Source organism: Podarcis filfolensis (genome assembly GCF_964270895.1).
Source record: "Podarcis filfolensis genome assembly, chromosome: 3".
Taxonomy (NCBI): Eukaryota; Metazoa; Chordata; class Lepidosauria; order Squamata; family Lacertidae; genus Podarcis; species Podarcis filfolensis.
Genome location: NC_139606.1, coordinates 67,855,925 through 67,879,634, shown reverse-complemented (window position 1 = coordinate 67,879,634; position 23,710 = coordinate 67,855,925). Strand labels below are relative to the sequence as shown.

The 23,710-nt window shown below is 43.4% G+C and overlaps 1 long non-coding RNA gene across 1 annotated transcript in view; it reads left to right on the top strand.

Moving 5' to 3' along the window:
• Positions 1–3,122: 3,122 nt before the first annotated feature.
• The window catches only part of LOC310760102, a 50,156-nt gene continuing 29,568 nt past the window's right edge, over positions 3,123–23,710 (top strand). Inside the window, exon 1 of the long non-coding RNA XR_014546774.1 lies at positions 3,123–3,156. This is a non-coding gene — a long non-coding RNA (uncharacterized lncRNA). The remainder of the gene's footprint in view (positions 3,157–23,710) is intronic.

Below are 23,710 nucleotides of genomic sequence, written 5' to 3'. Positions count from 1 at the left end.
ACGTTCTGGAGCCAAAACATTCGGGAACTAAGCTGTTCGACTTCCAAGGTATGACTGTATAGTGCTTACACAGCATATCTCTCAGACTAATACGGTTGTTGTGAGGATACAATGCAGGGGTGGGGTAGATGGGTGGACCTCATGTCACATTAATGTGTCTTAGTTCTGCAAGGACCAGAGAACTACCCAATGGATTTGAGGGTCAAAAGTTATTTTTAAAGAATGTCCAGTGTTGTCTTTTCAATTGAAGATACCCTCCAGACGTTTTGGACCACGACTCCCATCATTCCCGGCCAACGCTGGGAAAGGCTGCATTCTGATGTAGGGAAGCAGCCAGCTTTGCACCCATCCTAGTGTAAATATGTATCTTTGAATTTAGCCGCGGGTGCTTTGGCATCTGGATGTATAGTGAAATGTGGGAGGGGGAGAGCCTTCTCAGTTCCCATGACAGCGTGAACAGTGTTTGCCCTTTGGAGCAAGCCTAAGCACATCTACACCTGTGTACACCCTTGAAGGTGAAATGTCCTCAGTGAAGTTATCTGAAAATATTAACCCTAAACAGCATGGTCAATAGCCAGGGACGATGCATTATGTTATACAACAATGCATTAGGGCACGTTGCTTGTAAAAAAATATGTACATTAGTCAGAACTGCATACAAAAGCATGCGTATTAGGAGGAATATGTACTAAAATGTTGATGAATTTCCATGTGGATTTTGTTTTTAATTGCAAATTGTGGCTGAAATGTGGAGAAGTGAAATGTGAAGAAATGAGCAGCACAGAGAACTGAAATGGATAGATCCAGCCATCCGTGCTTGAAAAGAGGCCTGGGGCACTGTTTTGGGGAGGTTAGAGGTGGGTTCCAGCAGCAGCATTGCCCAGGTTGGTGAATATTCTGCCAGAGGAGGCAGAGCTATATCTGCCCATGCTTTGCACATCCAAGGTCCCAGCTTCTCCTATCCAAGTAGGTCTATTCAGTTCATAGGTTTACTGTTCTAGCCAAAGACCATGACAAACTTGTATTAAGCAATAGTATTAATAAAATAATACAGAACATCCATCCATCATATAAAAATCTGCAAAGACTTTGTCAAGTGCCTGAGCATAAAAACACCATTTTCCTTGTGCATCTCTGACAACTCCAATTCTAATATTATTTTACCTTTTTAAAATCCAATTTGTCAAGATCCATGATGTAAGAGAGAGAAGTTACCAGAGACACTAACAAACTCAAATCCAACTTGATTTCAGTTTAAATCTCTGAATCACCAAAATTTATAGTGATTTTGTATATTTTTTCCTGACCCCCCCCCCCCAGCCTATGCATACACGGCCACTCTGTGTGTTATGAAGCAATGTTTATCTCTCAGAAGAAACTGAACCCTTTCTGTGAGGGTGTAAGGAGGCCTGAGAAAGACTCTTATCTGAAACTATAGAGAGGCATTGGCAGTCAGGGAAGAACCGACAATACTGAGCTAGATGCATAAAACAGCTGCCTCTGCAGCCCCATCCACTCTTGGATTGGATGAAATGGCATGGTTACATCTTGCTGCCATAAAACCGAGTGAATTACAAACATTCAGGCAATTCTGCCCAGGTTTGGAAACTAATATCATGATCAACTCTGCAACACCTTTAACTTAACATTGTCCAAACAAATAAGACTGCCAGCTGCCCAAAGGAACTGGAACGAGGTGCTTTTTCACACTGGGATAGGAGTCACAGACCCAGGAAAGCATTATAAATGTCCTGCTTGGCTCATCATAAAACTATGTGTAATACACCTGGAGTTCAGTCCTGCTCCTTGGGGTATGAAAACAAAGCATAAGAGTTGATTCAGACTCTGTCTTCTGAACTTGAATGGGAATGTTCTGGGTAGGATACCAAGCCCATTTTGGAATTATGCTTTAGACAAGAGGTGGAGAACCTCAGGCTCAGGGAGCAAATGTGAGGCCTCTATACCTGTCTCTCAGAACTCCAGGTGGTTTTACCTGACTGGAATGTTGTCCTTGAACTCTAATAATGCCCAGAAAAATGGAAGATAGAAAGGTGTGTGTGAATGTGTGCAGAAACTAGCCTTCTTCTTCTTCTTCTTCTTCTTCTTCTTCTTCTTCTTCTTCTTCTTCTTCTTCTTTTATTTATACCCCGCCCATCTGACTGGGTTTTTCCAGCCACTCTGGGCTGCTCCCAACAGAATATTAAAACCATGATAAGACATCAAATATAAAAAACTTCCCTAAACAGGCTGCCTTCAGATGTCTTCTAAAAGTCAGATAGTTGTTTATTTCCTTGACATTTGATAGGAGGGTGTTCCACAGGGCGGGCACCACTAGCAAGAAGGCCCTCTGCCTGGTTCCCTGTAACTCCATTTCTCTCAGTGAGGGAATGGCCAGAAGGCCCTCAGAGCTGGACCTCAGTGTCTGGGCTGAACGATGGGGGTGGAGATGTTCCTTCAGGTACACTGGGCCGAGGCCGTTTAGGGCTTTAAAGGTCAGCACCAACACTTTGAATTGTGCTGGGAAACGTACTGGGAGCCAATGTAGGTCTTTCAGAACCGGTGTTATATGGTCTTGGTGGCCGCTCCCAGTCACCAGTCTCACTGCCGCATTCTGGATTAGTTTCCAGGTCACCTTCAAAGGCAGTCCCACGTAGAAAGCATTGCAGTAGTCCAAGCAGGAGATAACTACAGCATGCACCACTCTGGTGAGACAGTCTGCAGGCAGGTAGGGTCACATATTCACATTCCTTGCTCTAACCACTTTTGTTTCTGGCCTGACACCCCACTGGCACATAGCCCTTGGAAGCTGCGCAGAAGGGAATACAACCCTTGGATTGAGCAAGCTTCCCCACCCCTGCTTTAAACAGCTGGTGTGTCCCAAATAAGTCTTGCACAGTATCACTGTGATCTGTCGGTGATCTGAAAAGGGCTTCTGACATCATAGCTCTAATCAGCTCAGTCCCTATTGAACAGAATCTGGCCTTTTAACCCTCCCTGAATGTGCCATTGCCTTGTTGGCAGGAAACACCGTTAAGATAACTCAGGAATGAATGGTTTGGCAGGCACAGGAAGGCCTCCTTTTATTTCCTCTCCGCTGCTCCTTCCATTACCAGACAGCTTGACCTGCCTTCACATTTATGGGAGAGTCTGGCAAAGGTTTGTTGACATTTCTTTTAATGTCAGTGATTCCATACAGTCAGTATTTAAGGGTGTGGGGAAAGATCAGCAAGTGCCTATCTTTAAACGCAAGGCCAAGAGAATGACTGCTATATTTTACATTCCTTTGCAGCTTTAAAAGAGTGCTGTAATGTTAAAAGCCAGCTCCCCATAAGGGAATGTATTAGCAATGGGACTTTCTGTTGGTGGTGGCCTGGAGTCAGGGCAAGTAGTGAGGACTGAGGAGAGAGAAGCTTTAACTTTTTCTGTAAAACTGCCTTCTACAGTTGCCTAGGAAAGGGAATTTCAATGCTGCGGCCCCTCAGCTGTTATATAGCGCTACAGCACTTCAGTGTTACAGATTCTTGCTGTTCACAGTTGGTACATGCTGCACAGAACTGCTTTGCACAGAAAATTGTGACAAGAACATTATTTGGAGGCTGCCCTGCAAACTTGGCAACTCTTTCCACTTAGAGAGGTGACCAAACAGTGTGTAGCATTAGGTGTTAAGAAACATTGTATTAGTTGTTGTTTTTTAATTAACTGTTGTTTTTTAATTTGTGGTTACATTTTTTTGTGTGCTGGGATGTTATGGAATGGTGAGGAAAGGAAGCTTTCAGTAATAAAATGTTTGCAACTATTATAATTTATGTGAGGGAAGCAAGTTCTGGACAGCCCCTGGAATGAGAACATCCGCCTGGGTGAGGCAGCTTGTAGAGAGGTTTATTACTTAAAAGCTGACTGGAAATTGATTCTGGGAGGTAAGGAAGCTAAGGGATGGAGGCTGGTGGAGGTGTGAAGGAACAAGAAATTAGAATCTGGGGGGAACATATGCACAAGATGGAGCACAGAAAAAGAAGAAGAAGAAGAAGAAGAAGAGTTTGGATTCGATACCCTGCTTTATCACTACCTGAAGGAGTCTCAAAGCGGCTAACATTCTCCTTTCCCTTCCTCCTCCACAATAAACACTCTGTGAGGTGAGTGAGGCTGAGAGACTTCAGAGAAGTGTGACTAGCCCAAAGTCACCCAGCAGCTGCATGTGGAGGAGCTCATGAAAGGAGGGGTTATTATAAGGACATTTGGGGTCTAATAAGAACAGGATAAGCTTTATATTGATGGTGGGTCAGATTGCTGAGGGAATAGTGAATTCTGGACAGGCAGAAATGTTGGAAAATTGTAAAAAGGGAAAGGACAGAGAAGGCAGTGGCCTAAAACAGGAAGTGATGAGTGGTGGAGGCTTGAAGATGAAGAAGACACAGGAGAAGAGAATAAAGTAGGGAAAACCATAGGTGGTTCTGTGAGCTATTGGCAGGAAATAAACAGATGTTACTAATGCCACCTGTTTTAAACTCATCCCATTTGACAATCTTTGATAGTTTAGGAGTGTTTCTGAAAGACGTAACACAGATTGGGTAGTTTCTTTTGTATAATTTATATGAGAGAAATATAAAACGACACTGATAATCCCTTCTGCTATATAATAAAACTGTGTGACAATAAAATATACAAGATAAGCAAGGAGGTAGCATTAAACTGATTGCAGTTGTCCACACATGTGAGGAGCCTTCAGCTGTGGCTCCCACCTTGGAAGAATGTTAGTGCTTCTCACCCAACAAAGTGAGAAGTTACAGGATTGTGTTTTTGTCAAATCTCAAGTCAAGTAAGCAAAGCATTTGGTTTGGAATCTGCTCTACCCCATACTACATAGAAAGTTGAAAGTGGCCTTGTACATCATCTAGTCTAGGCCTGGTGGGAGTGGGCAGCCAGGTTGGGCAGTGCTCATGACAGGCACAAATGGCCAAAGCCCATTGATACTTGGCAACGCAAGGGCCCACAAAAACCTGGAGCCAGCTCTGAATCTGGCTCTGAATCCTACCCCATGGTGAATTCTGGAAATCCAGAGCTGGAGCTTCCATGGCAAATGGTTCTCCAGTCCCTGCTTGAAGACCTTCAGCGATGAGACGCCCACAACCCCTCTATATGCCAGTAATTGTCAAACTGCTCTATGTCATCAGTAGATTTCTTCTGCTGCTCAACACTCATACAAATTAAGCACATTAGGTCTAGACCAGCAGAGAACAAGACTTTGCTCTCTTCTGTGTGACAATCCCTTTATTTATTTGAAGAGTGCGATCTTGTCCCCTTGTCTTCTCCAGGCTTAAGTATACTGTACCTAGTTCCTTCAACTGATTTCATACACTACTTTCATGCACTAGGTGGCAGCACTAGTACTGGGGAAAAATCAACCAAGCAGTCCTAAATTACCTGCTATAGTAAAGGGGAAAATATTTAATGTCTCAAATGAGGACCAGTGCTAAGATGGTTTACTTTCTGATGTTATTTGGGATAGTCAGTTTTAAATCAGTGACACCAGTGATTTCAACATGGTGGTGTGATTATAACGTTTCTTAATTTGCCCAAGATGTCCTTTGGAAGCAACTGTTGAAAAATAGAGTACTCCTGATAGCACCTTTTGCTCCTGCTGAACTGTGTACAGCTTCTACCCACTTTTGAAATAAGGTGTATTATCATAGCTGTCAACTTTCCCCTTTTCTTGCAAGGAATCCTATTCGGAATAAGGGAATTTCCCTTAAAAAAAGGAAAATGTTGACAGCTATGTGTATTATTAACTATGACACTATGCAGTCGTTTCCCCAACCATAGGCCACATCACAGGGATGCAAACATAGGAACAAGATCTTGCAGCCAGATGCCAGCTTTACCTTCATATCTACCTAAGCAAAACCACCATAGGGGCTAATAATGTCAGCCAAGGCATCAGATGATTGTTCACTTGCTTCTCTGCCAGCAGGGCTCTTCTGCATTCTACATAGGAATAACTGCTCAGTACATATGCAAAAATAAAAATAAAAATCAATGGACAGAAATCTGACAGCAGAAATGATAGTATTCATAAACCCAGTGCCTTTTTTCTAAAAATAAATAAATGTTCAGGGGTACTCTCATTTTGACTCAAGAAAATCACCATTTTATAGTTCAAATGGGAAAAAATAAATACAGTAAATGGACAAAAGTACAAAGGTTCACAAAATATTTAGGGGTATGCATCCCCCTGCATCCCCCAGAAAAAAGCACTGCATAAACCATTGATTGATTGATTGATTGTATACCACTGTATCATAAAAAATATATCACAGAGGTTTGCAACAATATAAAAACATAAAACAGGCAATAAAATATAAAAATCACAAAAAGATCAGCAGGCGAGGCTCTGTGAATAGTGCTGCCACCTTCTGTGGTTTGAGGGCTTGTACCAAATGTGAGGGTCTTCTCTGTGGTGGACCTCAGGTTGTGAAGTGACGTCTTTTCTGAGATGCATCTTGCCACCATCATTGTATGCTTTTCAACATTTGGTCAATGCACACCTTTCAACCCATGTCCCTGGTTACCTGGCTGAGTTTCTCACCTCTTCCTTCACTGCTGTTCTGTGCTCTGCTTTGTTTATTTTGTTGTTGGTTAGTTTTGTTGATTTATTTTATGGTTTTAATATAGTAATATGCAGTTGTTTTAACTGCAATATTGTTGTAACCTGCCCTGGGACTTTCCGGCGAAGGATGGACTATGAGTACAAATAATACATAAATAAGAAAATATTTTGCATATACTCTGCCTCTAATTCAGCTGTTCCCCAACTTGGTGCTCTCCAAATGTTTTCAACTAGTTCAAAACATCTGGAGGGCAGCAGGTTGTGGAAGGCATCTGTAACTGAGTTTTCACTGTATGTGTTTCTGGCTTACAACTATGTGTATGTCTACATGTGTGTATTCTTCTTTGGCGATCACTTGTAGCCAATGAACATGGTCTTTGTAACAGTGAGTCCATAAGTGACTGTGGAGGCCAATTCTGGATCCACAAGTCCTTCCACAGTGGAGACATAGGTTTCTGGGCAGGAGTATATAAAATTGTTTTATTTGTGTAGATCAGTGCACACTGACCAACGCACAGTCTTTGCAGTAAGGCTCTATTCCAATGGCATGAGTAGATTCTTATCTACTTCAGCCTTCATCCGCCTTCACAGCTGTTGTAACATGCCACTTGTTATCTTCCACCTGTTCTGCTCCTCCCCTTTGACCTTACTTCCTTGGGTGACCCTGCTGGGAGTACGAGACTCCCGATGGCTTCACTCACAAGGGTCATAGGAACATGCAAGCCCACTCACCACAACAAGGTGATGACACACACACACACACACACCATGTATCTGATGAAGTAGACTCTAATCTATGACAATTTATGCCATAATCAAATCTGTTAGCCTTTAAGGGCCAAAAGACATTCTCTTGTTTTTTCAACAAAAAGCGCTCAAGGCAGTTTATTTGAATGAGATCGGATGGTCAGTGTATAGCAGGGAGATTGTGGGAAGCAGATGCTTCAGTGAGAGGACTAGGGAAAGCCAGTGGGCCAGATTGTGAGGCCATGCAAACCACATTTGACCCATGGTCCAGAGGTTCTCCATCTCTGCTTTAGAAGCTTCAGTGAATTGCCTTGGACATGTGCAGATCCTATTTCTGTGACTGCAAAGAGAGCCATTTGAGTAAGGGAGGCACTAGATTGTAACCCGGCAATCCTAGTTTTCAGTGACCCATTCATGGGGCTCAGGGAATATCTTTGGCTATGTCGAGATGCTAAGGAATTGCTGCCAACTTTTGATTCAGATTGAAAGATGCACATTAAAAAGACACACATCAAAGGATGCTTCAGCATCATCCACTATTATATGCTTTGTCTTGTTTGCTCTTGTTTATAAAATTCCAGTATGCCTTTATGCAATGTCATATGATGGCGTCACTCCATCATGGGTGCAGTTTTAAAACCATAGCAAAGCAATCACTGTTACCTGCCAATTTCTCTTTTCAAAATAGAAGCATAAAGAGCTGTGTATGTCTTCCGAACAATTGCTTTGGGGATTTTTTTCCTCAGCCCATCAAAGGTCAAGTATGCACAGTGGTCACTTTAGCTCCTGCATTTCAACCTCTACAGACCACAAATTATCCAACACATGCACGCAACTGGTGAGTCATCATTGTCTGTTAGTTAGGACAATAAGAAAACTCCAGATGTTTGTTCATCCAAAGGAGGAGGAGAAAGAACATTTCAAAATTAGAGGTTTTGTTTTCTATTGCTCCTTACTTTGTTGGGGCTGCAAATTACAAAAGTAGGTTTTGAGTCTATGGACGATACTTATCTGGTTAAAAGAAACCACTGGTGAACACTTGCAATTTCCCTTCCAAACCTGCTTCTCCTGGGGCCAGATTATGCATGATGTTCATTGGATGAATGAAATTAACATGCTTAGTCTTTTAAAATTTAAGTAGCAGTCATAAAGCGAGGGATGAGGAGCAGGGCCATGGCACATTGACAAAGTGGGTGTGTGGGTTAACATTTTCCTCCCATCCTGTGTTGCCAATAACCAATTTTGGGGTCAAGGAGGGAATGGAATCATAACATAGGTGTCTGGGTTTTTTGTGTGTTTTTTTCCAATCTGGTGTAGGAGGCCCGAGTTGGATTGGGACCATGGCAGGGGTGGGGATTATTCCCTTGCTACTGCGTGGTCCTGACTGGAATAAGTGCTTACACATCCCTCACACCTGCTATTCACAGTAAGAAGAAAGCTCCCAATTGGAACTTTCCTCTCATTGTGATTAGCCGGTGCCGTGTGTGTGTATGTGAGAGAGAGAGAGAGAGAGAGAGAGAGAGAGAGAGAGATTGATTCCGTTTGGGGTCACACAGAAAGCAAAGGGTTAAAGTCCCTTTCTACCCACGTCTATCCTGCCCTCCTGCCCTGCCTGCAACTTTTGTGTTGCATAGGTGGACTTCGTTAAGCACTGGAACCAAATGTCCACATTGAGTTTGGCTCTTGAGTTCCCACACTGATTTCCTTCATTTAGAGTGCTCCATGAAAGATCAAGTGCGGGGTGCGGAAGAACCACACCAAGATCCAAAGAGCGGGGGATGAATAATTCATGTAGTTCCATCATCATCTAATTATTGTCAGAAATCTTTAGATAACATGATCAAACATACTCAGATTCAATTCCAACTTCATCTGTGGTGAAGGTATTTTTGCCTCAAGAAATAAATACTCGTTAGGTTTTCTTGTTTTAAGTAACTGGAAGAGAATAAGATATGTTTAGAACTGAGTGTTCCATTGTAGGGTTTTCCAGATTGTGCAATTCATTATTTTACAAATGAATTGCTGGAGCTGTTTCTTACAAAGATGTCAACAGTTTCTTCTCTCCAGACCATGATCAGTATGGCCTCCTTGTTACACTCGTTGTGCTTCTTAAGTAGGACTGCAGGGGATCTTGATGCAAAGATCTGCCTGCACGTATGAATAATTAACTTTAGGCCCCAATCCTATACATACTTACTTTTGAGTTGATATGTATTGCACTTAAGTCATTCTCAGTGAACAAAAGGTACAGCTTACATACAAAGTGTTTCCTACTGATAGAAACTGGGCTGAAGAGCAAAATAGCATACACATAAGAAAAGCTCTGCAGGATCAGGCCCGTGGCCCATCTAGTCCAGTATCCTGTTCTCACAATGGTCATCCAGATGGTCTCTCGGAAGCCTGCAAGCATGACATGAGCTCAATGGCCCTCTAATCACTTGTCATTCCCAGCAACTGGTATTCAGAGGCATATTGCCTCCAACAGTGGAGGTAGAGCATAGCCATCGTGTCCAGTATCCAATAAGAACATATATTCTTAATGGTGTTTACACTCTTCCTCACAGAAAACCAAGGTCCTAAGTGTGCCAGCTACTTCATTTAAACTTCAATATATTGTGCTTCTATTTTTAGGTGTCCAAAATGTTCTCATAAGCACCCGGGCTCTTTGCTATCCTGTGGGTGGCAGTAACAGGCAATTCAATCATGTGAAACAGTTTGTCCCAGGTGTACAGGTATGGTTTACCATGAGAGAATGGTGGAACACACAAACATGGAACTTGTTCCTGTCAATTCCACTTCCCCACACTAGCTGCTGCTGCCAGTAAATCTAATGAAAGAACTTCATGGATTTGGAAATCTGCCTTTAGAAATATGTGGAGAATAGGGCAGCAACTGCATTGCTCCTTAACCTTCTGGTCTACTACCTAGTTCCTTTCTGGGCTTCCACGGAGCCTAAAACTCATTAAAAAAAATATATCTCAGTATAGCATCGTTCAATTCATTTGAATTCTTAAGAACGTAGGAAGCTGCTTTATATTGAATAAAATTTATCCACACTTTTCATCTGCTCTTGCAGGTGACCACCTGTTCTTTAAAGCTCAATCAGAGCAAACTTCAATCTGTGAAAAAACCAAATTGAGATTTGCTCCACTTGAGTGCTAAAGAGTGTGTTTATGCGTGGAAAGCTCTGGAGCAAAAAAACCAAAACCAAAAACCCCACAGAGCTTTTAAGTACGAACCTGTGCCTGGAGAGAGTGGGGCAAAAGGTAAGTGTGGATAAACCATAAAACCTTTTGTCCCTCTAGCTTAGTGTTGTGTACACTGTCTGGTGGCAGTTCTCCAGGCTTTCAGACAGCTGTCTCTCCCACTCCCACACCAGGAAATGGGCCTGGGAGCCTTATGCTGTGACCCTCCACACCGGATAATAATCTTCTTAAAAAAATAGTGAAGGGACCCTGATATTGTTCCTGTCCATGCTCTCAGATCAGTCAGATCAGCTTATTTGTGCACCCTGCCTGTGTTCAAGGTGCATTTGGTTTGGTGGGGGCTGGTAAGATGTCCTTCTTCATGGCTATGCCAGGTTGCTGAGCTCCCTCCTCCCTCCTCCCTTCTCAATGTCCATCTATCACCTCCTTAAGACATTTTTATTTCAGCAAGAACTTGTCTGCTTAAAGCTTGTTTTAGTTCCTGATCTGCTATCCGTCTGTGTTTAATTCTCTTTTACTTTTTTAATTTAAAAAATGTGGTTTTGATTGTTTTTAATTGTTTACTTGATCTGGATTGATAGCTCCCTTGCATGCTTTTAAAAAAGTACAAAGGAAGGATAAAAACTGATAAAATAAATATGCATCAATTGCCTGGGGAGCAATTCTAGTAGCACAGAGCTGGGGCAATCGTGCGTGGGCAGTGAACGATTCAAGACTAGGACTATAATAAAAAAGCAAATCAGAATTTATGTGGCATTTAAAAGGTAAAATGGATGGGAATCTAAAAAAATAAAATACAAAAGGCATCAGTGCATACAAGCTCTCTAAGTTGCCTGATCAGGAAGGTCCCAAAATTACTCTGTTTCAAGAGATAAGTGCTTTGTTTGCAAGTCATTTCTATCCACATGGACCAAACAGCAATTTGATCTTGCTACATCATCTAGAAGGGCTGTAGCTCAGTGGTAGAACATCTGTTTCAATCACTGGCATCTTCACGTGGGACTGAGGATGTCCCCTACCATAAACCCTGAAGAGTCTCCGGCCACTTATTGTGGACAGTACTGAGCCATATGAACTACTGGTCAGACTGGGAACAAGGCAGCTTCCTATGTTCCATAGATGAAAGAACCACCTCCTTTATTTGAATATTTCAGCGGGATTGAAAACACCTCCAACCATTGGCCTGCAGAACGTTGTCATGTGTGTGTTTTAAGCCAATACAAGGACTGAATGCAGGAGAAGATTGCAACTTATTCATCATGGCAAAGTATGCAAAGGAGTTTTCCGAATCTTGCACAGTGTACGAAAGCTCAAAGCTGCAACTTCATCTGGTTATATGACGTGCAATCTACATCTGACACCTACGTGAGATCAGATGTGGAATCTTCTCATAGGAAAATAAATAAGACAATCAAAGAAACTGTTGTGAGACTGGGAAAAGGAGAAGGCTTTGTGACTGTAGAAAACTGGCACTTGTTTGATTAAGCTGACAGACTTTCAAAATCCAGCCAATTTCCTCCACAAGGATCAACACAAAAAGGAGAATGGAGAGACCATGTGCGAGAGGCACATAAAGGGATAAAGTACAGAGAGCAACATCTTCTCAATTAACCTAAAAAGAGGCAGGAACCAGAGAAAATGATTTTGGCTGAGGGCAACCCAGTTCCTGCAGAATAACCCACAAGGTGTGGACCCAGCATACAATTTCTATCGAGTGGCTTTGAAAGCAGCTATGTCACTCTCTTTTTTTATTATCAATGTGCATCAAAGCTGGTTTGGGGGAAAGCACATAAAAATGCAGTGGTGCAAAGAGTAAGTGCATCTGGCTGTTAACCAGAAGGTTGTTGGTTTGAGCCCACCCAGGGATGGCTGTGGGTAGGATTCCATAATGTGGCCCATACAGACACAGATAAAGGGTTGATTCACAAAGTATCACTAGAACGGCAGTCATCAAAAACATTTCTAAGGACCACTTGAAAATTGCTGGGGGTCTTGATGAACTGTTCAACACATGTTTTGTTCCACAAATCAAAATGCATACATAGCTCGTATATAACTTGCAGCCTTACCTCCCAGTCCAGGATGGCCTGGGGATGCTACTTACGAGTGCTGCTTGAAGAATTGGAAGTTGCACTTCTCACAATGAGCTTTGGTGACTTTGGCAAGAGCTGAAGAACCACAGAAGACGACATGGATCTTCCCTTTATTTTCTTTTGCTAGTCTCTGAAATCTTGTTCCAATCTAGGAACCCCAGCTGGGTTCTTGTCTGGAAGCCTGTGATGGAGTCTTTCTTCTCCTTTTTGGCTAGAAGATCTAACGCCATCTGCAGGCCAATAGCCTTCATGTCATTCTTGCCAAGTGCATTTCCAAGAAGCGGTTGCTAGGGTCTTCTTCAGTCTGATTGATTTCCAGCTGGGCCAGCAGGCTTACAAACCGTTCAAATGATTTTCGGTCTCTGTTGATCCAGATAAAGTCAACCTTCAGGAGAAACTCCTGTGGATGTTGACAGAATCTACGATACCTCAACACCAACCATTTAGAGGGTGTGAAGCAGATGCATTCCATATGTGCTAAAATGCAGAGTGATCCACAGTGGTCCATCAACTGCCGTCAACAGGACCGATCACAGGACACAGCAGGCACTTCTGCTAGAGGCATGCAGAGTGTTTTTCCAACACTCGGTTGTCCTCTTAGGATATCTATGGGTATTTCCAGTCTATGCACAGATCTTTCACACATTTGGGCAGATGTGCTTAGTGCAAAAAGGGTGCATCTTCATAAGCCTGTAAACAAGTGGGTACACTGCAATAAACAGCAATTTTTAACTAGTACTTTTCTGCTTTTTAATAAATGCCTTAAAAAATTCATATAGTAAGAAAAGTGATGCAGTGGAGCTTGCAGAATAACAACCACTTGGTGTCAACATTGTATAACCTCTGTGCAAATTTTGTATGAACAAATCAGGGGAATTGCTCAATATACACTTCTTCTCAAAGTGAACCTAGTTCTGTTTAAATTGAACAGTCTGAAATTGCCACAGAATGCACAGAATTAGGTTAAATTTCCAACATGAAGACTGTAGTCTGGGCCTCTGCAGACCTTTTCAAGGCTTGAGCTGAAATACTATCTACCTGCAAAAATCTCCAGCCTTAATTAAATGCATTCTGAGAACAAGGCTTCTGGGAGTGCAGTTGCAAACAGTTGGAAAAAGATGCAGGATGTCAGCTGATGGGGTGATGGATTAGCACTAGAGGGTTTTGTTTTGTTCCAAAAGCAGACGGATTAGATGGTGCCCCAGTTGACTCTGGCTGGTGGGATTGAAGACAACAAAAGGGCAACTGTCATGTAATTGTTTTCCAAGAGTGCAGACCCTTCCTCTTTCTCTGGTCATGTCAGTGTAGTAAATACAACGCCAATGATTTGTATGGGGAAAGGAAAAGTATATACAATAGGAAGAATCCATTGTATGGTGGAGCACATCTGCAGATCTTAATGTCCCTAAGGACCAAACTAGACATTATGTTAATTGCATAGGTAAAAGTAATTGCTGCTGCTTTAAGTGCAAACAGCATGCAAACAGCATGTGCAGCAACAGCGGGGGGGGGGGGGGTCAGGAGGAAAAGTTTAACCCTTTCCCACCCACCATGATCCCAATGAGACTCACCTCCCTTAAGCAGCTATTTGCTCCTGGAGCCAAGCACCCCCTTAGTGCCCATGAAGGCTTGTCTTCTGATGCAAATAGCTTTGGGTGTAGTGGGGACTTCTTGTCAGTACTACAGTGGGATGGGAATTAAACTCTCATTCTCTGTCACCATATAGTACCCCACACCACAGCTATAATTTGCATTGGAAAAAACCCTAATCTTGTGCCTTCTTTGCCCACATTGCAGCTTGATATTGTTGTTGTTGTTTAGTCGTTTAGTCATGTCTGACTCTTCATGACCCCATGGACCAGAGCACGCCAGGCACTCCTGTCTTCCACTGCCTCCCGCAGTTTGGTCAAACTCATGCTGGTAGCTTCGACAACACTGTCCAACCATCTCGTCCTCTGTCGTCCCCTTCTCCTTGTGCCCGCCATCTTTCCCAACATCAGGGTCTTTTCCAGGGAGTCTTCTCTTCTCATGAGGTGGCCAAAGTATTGGAGCCTCAGCTTCAGGATGTGTCCTTCCAGTGAGCACTCAGGGCTGATTTCCTTAAGAATAGATAGGTTTGATCTTCTTGCAGTCCATGGGACTCTCAAGAGTCTCCTCCAGCACCATAATTCAAAAGCATCAATTCTTTGGCAATCAGCCTTCTTTATGGTCCAGCTCTCACTTCCATACATCACTACCTACAGGCAACTCACACCCCTTCCAAGGGCGAGACTGCTGTTTCTTCATGACCTTACAGCAGCCCCAGTTGCAACAGAGATCAGCAAAAGACTGTGTGCACATATAGGTGTAATCCCCTGCAAGAACACCTGAAAAGAATGTGCTGAGTGGCAGTCGGCTTAGCTTTGAAAGCAGTTTTTCAAGCATTGCTTTGTTATGCTACAATAGAAAATAGGGCTATGGACAGATTGATTCTTTTCTTTTCACTTTCCTGGGAAGTGAGCGCTCATTTTAAGGCTGGTCAATTAAAAAGATAAAATCACATTAGGGTTATAATCTAGTCTACAAAAGCATTCAAACTGTTCTTAGAATGCTAGCAGAGGGAATCCCTAGTCCTTTCCCACCTCCCTCAAAGGATGATTCACTGTACAGGGAAGCTGGCAGTGGATTCAGGAAGCCATGGTTGTATCAGTGCTGTTCGGCTGCCAATTTTTATGAAAGGGTCCCAGAAACATTCTCCCCTGTACGTGAGAGAGCCCAAGTACAACATGTACGCATGCACATAGGAGCAAAGGCATCCTTGCAAAGAAAGGAAACATCCCCAAGTCTCTGTCTCCTTTCCTTATTTAGTTTCAGTAAACAATGATATTTAAGGAGGATATTAAGGCCATTGCATTTTTAAAAACTTTTCCAACTTGTTAACCTATGCTTGTCAAATCCCAATTTGCATGCATGCAATTGGAGTCATATTTTTCAAGTACACCACCCTTTCTAATGCATTTTTTTTAACCGCTTGGCTCATTTTACAGCACCCAGCCCTTCTTCTGTGCAGTCACCCAGCAATGCTTTTCTCATTAAAAGTCATGATAGACCCACAGATTCTTTTGCCCATCTCTTCCATTGTTCCTTTGGCCAATGCCCTGCCCTATGTACTATAGCAGGAGCAGATGACCTTTTGGAGTCTGACGGCCGCATTCAATTTGTTGGCAACTTCTGGAGGCTGTTTCCCAGTGGTGTGCAGGGCCAGATGCAAAAGGAGGCAGAGTAAATGAATGTTATTCTTACTTTTGAACATTATGTAACATTCCAGCCTTGCAAAAGTCAGGGATTGTTTATTAATTAAATTTATATCCAACCCTTCCTCCCAAAGGAGCTCAGAACAGTGCGTGGTGGAGGGAGAGCAATGTTTAATTCCACCCAATACTACCGATTTTCCAGGAAGGCATATGGGTCTCCAGAGCACAGTGTATGCCCTTTCACTGAATTAAGCATGCCATAGCCCATTGATTTCAGAATCAGCAGATAAACACACTGATCAAATGGGAGACAAAGCAGCTGAGATTTCATCCCGCTCTTGGTGCCAAGGCCAGCCCTACCATTAGGCAGAGTGAGGTGGCTGCCTCAGGCAGCAGATGCTGAGGGGTGGAGACGAGACCGATCTGTGTGTGCTGTGCAACTTGCATTGAACTCCCTAAGGTTCAGGCAGTTGCTCTCAGGTTCAGTGGGAAATGTTATCCTATCGCTCATGTTGAAATGCCTGTATTGGTGGCTTTTGTACATGGAATGGGGAGAGGCGCCGCCTCATCCTTTGTCTCACACAGCAAAATACAGTGGTACCTCGGGTTAAGAACTTAATTCATTCTGGAGCTTTGTTCTTAACCTGAAACTGTTCTTAACCTGAAGCACCACTTTAGTTAATGGGGCCTCCCGCTGCCGCCGTGCCGCCAGAGCACAATTTCTGTTCTCATACTGAAGCAAAGTTCTTAACCCGAGGTACTATTTCTGGGTTAGCGGAGTCTGTAACCTGAAGCGTCTGTAACCTGAAGCGTATGTAACCCGAGGTACCACTGTAACTTGGGCTGGACCACAGTTTGTGTTTTTATCCACCTGAAGTGGCGAGTGTTTGTCCTACTACTTGCCAGGAAGGAGAGGTTGGGTGGACAAATGGTCCTGGGAAGAATGGACAGGAAGAAGCATGGATACCTTATCTTCTGTTGTGCTCTTTCATCTGGCTCAGACCAGATGTCTGATCTTGACTTCATTTTGCCTGCCTCTGCCTGTCTTCACATTAACACTATGGCTACAGGCTCTGTCTTATTTTTGGGGACTAGCCCTTTGATGAGTTGCCTTAGACTTACCTGGTTTGCCGGCCTGGATCCATGGGCCATGGGCAGCTCTGGTGCTCCATCTGACTCATATTTCAGCTAACATCTTGATCTGAAGTGAGGGAACCCATGGCTCTCTGGATGTTGCTAAAACTACCATCCTTAATGATTGGCCATGCTGGCAGGGGCTGATGGGAGTTGGAGTCCAGAAACATCGGGGGGGGGGGCTGTTTACACGTTAACTACCACTGATCTAGATCCTAATGCAGACTGAATTTAACTGGGTGATGGGACCATGGCTTAATTCCTTATGGATTGTCTGCATTTTTTTTCTTGTTTAAAAGGGTGTCATGAATGTTTTCAGTGACGATGATGAAGGCTCACCAAGTTTTATAATGAGAAATCTTACTAAGCTGTAACATGCATATTTTTCAGCGATACAGTTAACATTTGTTGAAAAGGGAAAAGAAGATGAAAGATTTCCTGGCTGGGGATCAATAAAGCTATTTGAGAGATAAAAAGCATCCAACTGTCCTTTTTCCAAAGATCTTCTGTGGGATCTCAGCTTCCCCTCTATCTCAGTTCAAGCTGCTTTATTAAATATCAAAGAATATTTTTTTAAGATTTAATCATTTCAAAGGAAAGCAGCAAATTGATTTAACCTCTTCCCAGATCTTCTGCACATTGGGCCACATTTTCCCATCAGTTCTCACGGAACACTAAGCAGAAGAAATAGATAGTTAACAAAATTGAGGCCAGCTTGCAAAGCACATGTAGCCCAATGGCTGCTCTCTGCATGTACACCGTCTACAGTGATGCTAATGTAAGTGTGCCTAGGATTGCAGCCTTAACTGCTTTCTTCAGAGCACAGCCCTCATATACTCCAAAGCAATCTTATTGCTCTAATAAGACACAAGTTCTCACTGTAATTACAGGTCCCAGTTGTCTCAGAGAGGGATGCATGTGGAGGCACAGTATTCATAACAAATCAAGTTGCCTGCTTGCAGTCCTACAACACCTTGAAACTCTCCAAGGAAGTGGAAGTCACAGGAGGTGGCAAGCAGCGTGCTCCTCTGGGGTTCGGATCTACTGCCCCTCCAGCTGTCCCCCTAAAGCAGGCACCCCCAAACTCGGCCATCCAGATGTTTTGGGACTACAACTCCCACCATCCCTAGCTAACAGGACCAGTGGTCAGGGATGATGGGAATTGTAGTCCCAAAACATCTGGAGGGCCGAGTTTGGGGGTGCCTGACCTAAAGCAACTGGCTCATTCAGGTTAATGAGTGGACCGGCCCTGGCTGTAGCCGCTGCTTCTCATTTCTCCCCAGACCCCTTGACTGCTGTTTGGCATGAGAGAACCTGACAGCAAGAAATGGACAGGGGACTCCCTGTGTCAGCAGAGAATTTAAAGGATTTGTCTCTGGGTTACAACCTTGCAAAGCCAAATATCAAGCGATCTTAGTATGAGACATTTAGCAGTTCAGCACAGCTGATGCTTGCAAGCTCGGAGGTCACTGACGATTCCCATGCTGAGGACTCATTGCAGCGAGGGGCACCATCCAGAATGGCAATCACTGTCAATAAGTAAATAATGCCCCACATCTATACTAGTTGGTTTCTCATTCTTGTCATACCTTTTCTCTACTTCCACTGCCCATTGGGACTGGTAGAACGGAAACCAGGAAGACCAACAGTAGAGGCAATGACAGGCAGAGCTGATCTAGTTTTGTCCGCATCCTTCTTCCACAAGAGCAACACTGAGGCTAAGAAAGAAGAAACCGATAGGCAGTGCTCCGCCTGTATTGGTTGCAAGTAAGGAGTCAGGCAGGTGGGGTCTGGCCAAGGGCAGGATGAGGTTAGTAGGGCAGTGCCCCATTCACCCTAATGGCCAAGCCTCCATTGCTTCCTTTTCTTATGGGTTCCCGATCAGATTCCTGGGTGGGGTTTTCATTGTGGGGTGCCCTGGACGCAGATCTGGCCAGCAGTTCAGCCGTGATGAAATAGCATTGGTAACCAGTTGATGTGCCTTTGTGGGAGCTAAGATGATCCCAAAAGGTCAGGTGATGGTCAGAGGGCATGGCACTTCCCCGTATTGATGCATCACTTTGTTTTAAGCATTGAGTAGGAACAGAAGATTTAAAAATATGAAAATTACATGCCATTGCAGCTTTTAAAATGAGGCGTCAAAAGTGGAATTGCTGGTGTCAAATGTTTCATCTTCGGTTGCTACTCCCATCTGTTTTGTTGCATGTTTTTGTTGCTATAGCCTTTGGCTAAAAGCAATGAAAATACTCTCGTGTCAATCTATATTGCTTCTTTAAACATTTTTCTGCTTTGCTGGCAACACTGACACAGCAACAGTAAGGGTTAATTACCTTGAATCTACGTGCTTTCTTGTTCTGCTAACCACCTCTAATAATCCCTCTCCCACAAAGGGGCTTGGTATAGTTTGTGACAGACTGTATGCTTTAGAAACACTTTTTTTTTGAGGGGGGGAATGCCTTAGGCTTTTAAAACTTTTTTCTTTTCTTTTAACCTCTCCTGATACAGACACATTGGAAACACATGTTTAACACTCTTGCTTCCCAACAGGGCTTTAACTATCAGGGTTGACCTTTTAAAGAATGTAGACTGTGTAGTTATTGCCACTAGTATTTCACACAGTTATTTATTTATTTAAACATTCATATACCAGTATTCTTTTTTTAAAAAAATAAAATAAAAAATCAGAGTGGTTTACAACAATTATACATAAAGCCATATGATAAAAACCATATAAAAATGTTAAAATCAGAAATCAGCTAAGTCTTATGGAAATATGTATTCTTAATTGGCGGCATAGGCCTGACGGAATAGAAAAGTTTTCAGAAAGTGCCTGCAGAATTGCTATTGGCAGAGTATTCCACAATACTGGGCCGATGACACTAAGGGATCCATTTCTTCTTGTTGTCAGATGAGCCTCACCAGTTCAAGGAATGAACAAGGTTGGTCCTGCAGATGATCTCCGGGGTTGAGCTGGGATAAGGGGCCAGGCCACCCCTGACATACCCTGGGCCTAAGTTGTTCAGGATTTTGTAGCAGAAGGACCTTGAACATGGCTTAGTAGTAGATTGGCTGCCAGTGCAGATGTCACATATTGTTGGCCAGATACCCCCCTAAGCAATCTGGCAGCTGCATTCCAAACCGCTTTGTTCTAAACAGAAGTAATTCCAATATCATTGCAAGCATGATACATTCATACACACAATGCCCCTCATCTGCCAGCTCTAGTGGCACAGCCTGCAGTGACCCCAATACCACTAGTCCCCAGGTATTTCTGTAGTCGGGGGTCAAATCCCCATATGCTTCTCACAACAACTGTTTTATGAGCACAGCACACAAAGGCAAGGAAAGGAAGCTAATCAACACAGCAACCACATAGCGCTCTGGGCACAGCAACAGCGGCCACATACACACAGTGCTGCGTGCATCCCATTAAACTATAAAGGTAAAAGTAAAGGGACCCCTGACCATTAGGTCCAGTTGTGACCGACTCTGGGGTTGCGGCGCTCATCTCGCTTTATTGGCCGAGGGAGCCGGCATACAGCTTCCGGGTCATGCGGCAAACCAGAGCAGTGCACGGAAATGCCATTTACCTTCCCGCCAGAGCGGTATCTATTTATCTACTTGCACTTTGACGTGCTTTCGAACTGCTAGGTTGGCAGGAGCAAGGACCGAGCAATGGGAGCTCACCCCACTGCAGGGATTCGAACCGCGACCTTCTGATCGGCAAGCCCTAGGCTCTGTGGTTTAACCCACAGCGTCACCTGCGTCCCTTCATTAAACCATAGTTTATGGTAATGTGAAGCAGCAGGGTGCTAGTCCATACTGCTTCAAAAACCTTGCTTTGCTTTTCCCCCACCAGAGGAATATGTAGAACGAACTAATGAAAAGTCAGCCTTTGGTATGCTTCCTTCCTGGTGTATTGAATAAAGGAAGCTGGGAGGAGTACTGTGGTGGCCTTTGAGCCGCATGCAGCAGCATATCGGTCATTTACTTTAAACCATAGTTTACTTTAAACTTTGGTTTAAGTAATGTGCAAGCCAGACCGCTGACAGCAATGGCCTCCAGAGGCTCCCTGGGTAAGGCATGTGGTTTGGATTCAGGAGTTTACACTAGCAGTAAAGTGGGGGAATGTTTCCAATAATCTTTTGCATATCTTGAGGCAGGAGGCAGAATCAGTCATGTCAGTCCAAAGGTTCAGATCCACACTGCAAATACCACAGAGCATCCAGCCACTCAGTTTTCATCATGTCTTGAATTATTTGACCTAGGTTCAGGTATGTAGGAATGCCAAGGTTTGGTTATCCAAAGCCTTGAAACACATTCATATTTGAATCATATTTGAATCACATTCATATTTATCTGATTAGTCTTGGCTGCCCTAATCAGTCAGGGAATAAAAATTTTGGCCAGTGAAAAGAATGCAAAAGGTGGATCACAGAGACTTAGAAAATGCAAGGTGAACTTTAGGCAGAGCAGAGGCTGTACTGTTGCTTTGACCAGAAAACTCTTACAGCACAATCTTATCTATGTGTACTCAAAAATGAGACCCACCAAGTTTAATGGAGCTATAGAGGTAGGTAGGTAGGTAGCCATCTCCAAATCATGCCCCATCAGCGCATATATGAAGCTGGGATTCTTTTGCCCCAAATACATGCATCCCTTTGCACACTCACCAAATCTCATTTGCCAGTTTGTTGCCCAATTCACCCAATTTGGAGAGGTGCTTTTGGAGTTGTTTGTTCAACAATGAGTTTTCAGCAACCTGAGTTTTCAGCATCTAGAACAATTAACTGGCATCTGTAAACTTAGCTACCTTACCTACACTAGTTCATTCATGAATGTTAAAGAATATTGGTCCCAAATACAGATACTTGGGTGTGCGGTTCATTTCCACTGCTTGCTTTCTGCCCTTTAAACGGTCATGAATCCAAAGCAGGATCTGTCCTCTTTTCACAGAGCCATTAAGCTTATTCAGAATGCTTTGATGAGGGACTGTAAGCCCTGACAATCATGTAAAGAAGAGCAGGGAAGCACTGGCAAACCATGCAGCCTCTGACATGTCACTTTCCCTGTCTTTATAGCTTTCCCCCATTCAAAGTGCTAAATCCTGCATAGTCAGGGTCTTAAATCACATGTGGGGAACCTGACTGATGGCCAGCCAAGACTAATAATCAGATAAATATGAAAGTGATTCAAAGTTTTGGATAACAAAACCTTGGAGTTCCAACATACCTGAATCAAGGCCAAATATTTCAAGTCATACTGAAAGCTAAGTGCTTGAATGTTCTGTGCTATTAAAAGTTGGGTTGGAGTCCCAGAGCTTGCTCTCTTTGGCCTTTGACATGGCCGGTTTCTTTCCCCCAGACATGCAAAAGCTTATTAGAGGCAATGCCCTCTTCCCCCTGGTGGTGCCACCACAAGTGCAGGAGGGTCCCCATTTCAGAAGTCTGCTGTTCAACTTACAAACAGCTGTAAAAATGGGGAAGGTGACACATCAGAGTGGGTGATCCTGCCAGCACATCTTCCATGCATGTTTATCCTCACAGGAGGAATGCCCAAATAGGACTTTTGTCAACAGTTTTTTTGAAAGCTGCAGTGCACCCATTTCTGTGTGTGTTGAGGCTCCCAAATATCATAAAAGTTTAATAACACCTCACTTGGCTGAAGCCATTCCAATTCATCCTCAGCAAGTCTTGTTCTACTAAATGTTTGACAATCCTAGCTTTAATCATGCTTCTACTAAATTTCCTTGGACAGAAGTTAGGCTCTGTCTGTAATTTCCCAGCTGTCCTCCTTGTTAAAAATTGGATTCACTGGTTTGCAGTCCTCTGATAAGGGAGCTGATGTTCATCATATGCTTGCATATTTTTATTAAAAGACACGTAATTTAACATTTCCACCTTCAACCCTGTTGCAAAAATATAGAAAGAGCCATTTGGCATCACTCAAATTATAAACAATTGCAGACCTTATTTCTCTGCTGTGGGGTCTGTGACCTATTCCTATTCATGTCTTACATGCACCCACTTCACCATATGCTTGCCTACACCTAGCAACTAATTGTAGCCTTGTTAGCTTTTCATTTTGTCTGTTTGTGCCTGGGTTACATATGTTTGCAGGCAATTTCTGTCTCATTTGCAACCTTCATTTAATGAGCTGATTTGTTTGAAACTTGGCTATTGTCTGTTTACAGAATCTGGAGGGAGAAGTTCTAATCTGCCCAAACAAATAATGTGGCTGTATTGAAGGAAGTGGTTGGTGTTGGGAATGTTCTTTGGATATATGAGCCTCGGACGAACATTTTACCCTTGCTTGGGGTGGGTTGGTGGGCAATGTATATTGATTCACTTATTTCAGTGGTAAGGCAACCTTCCTGTATTTGGTGTGGGGGAGGTAGTTTCCTCCAGCTTATGCTACTAAATGGCGCCCTGAACTCTTGCCCTGAGTGCATCATTACTAAGGGCAGGTTGGCCATCCAAGCAGGAACTGTCCTTGGCAAAAGCAAGTCTCTTTCCTCCTGAGGCAAAGCTGTGGAAACTCTGTGCATATGGACTATAGACCCCAGAGCCCACTTTGGCACCACACATGCAGTCCTTTTGAGCAAATAGGGCTCTGTGGTCAACACACACCATGCAGTTCTTTATGTCTCTGAATGGCAGGAACAGAGTTCACTTCACAAGCACATCCAACCTA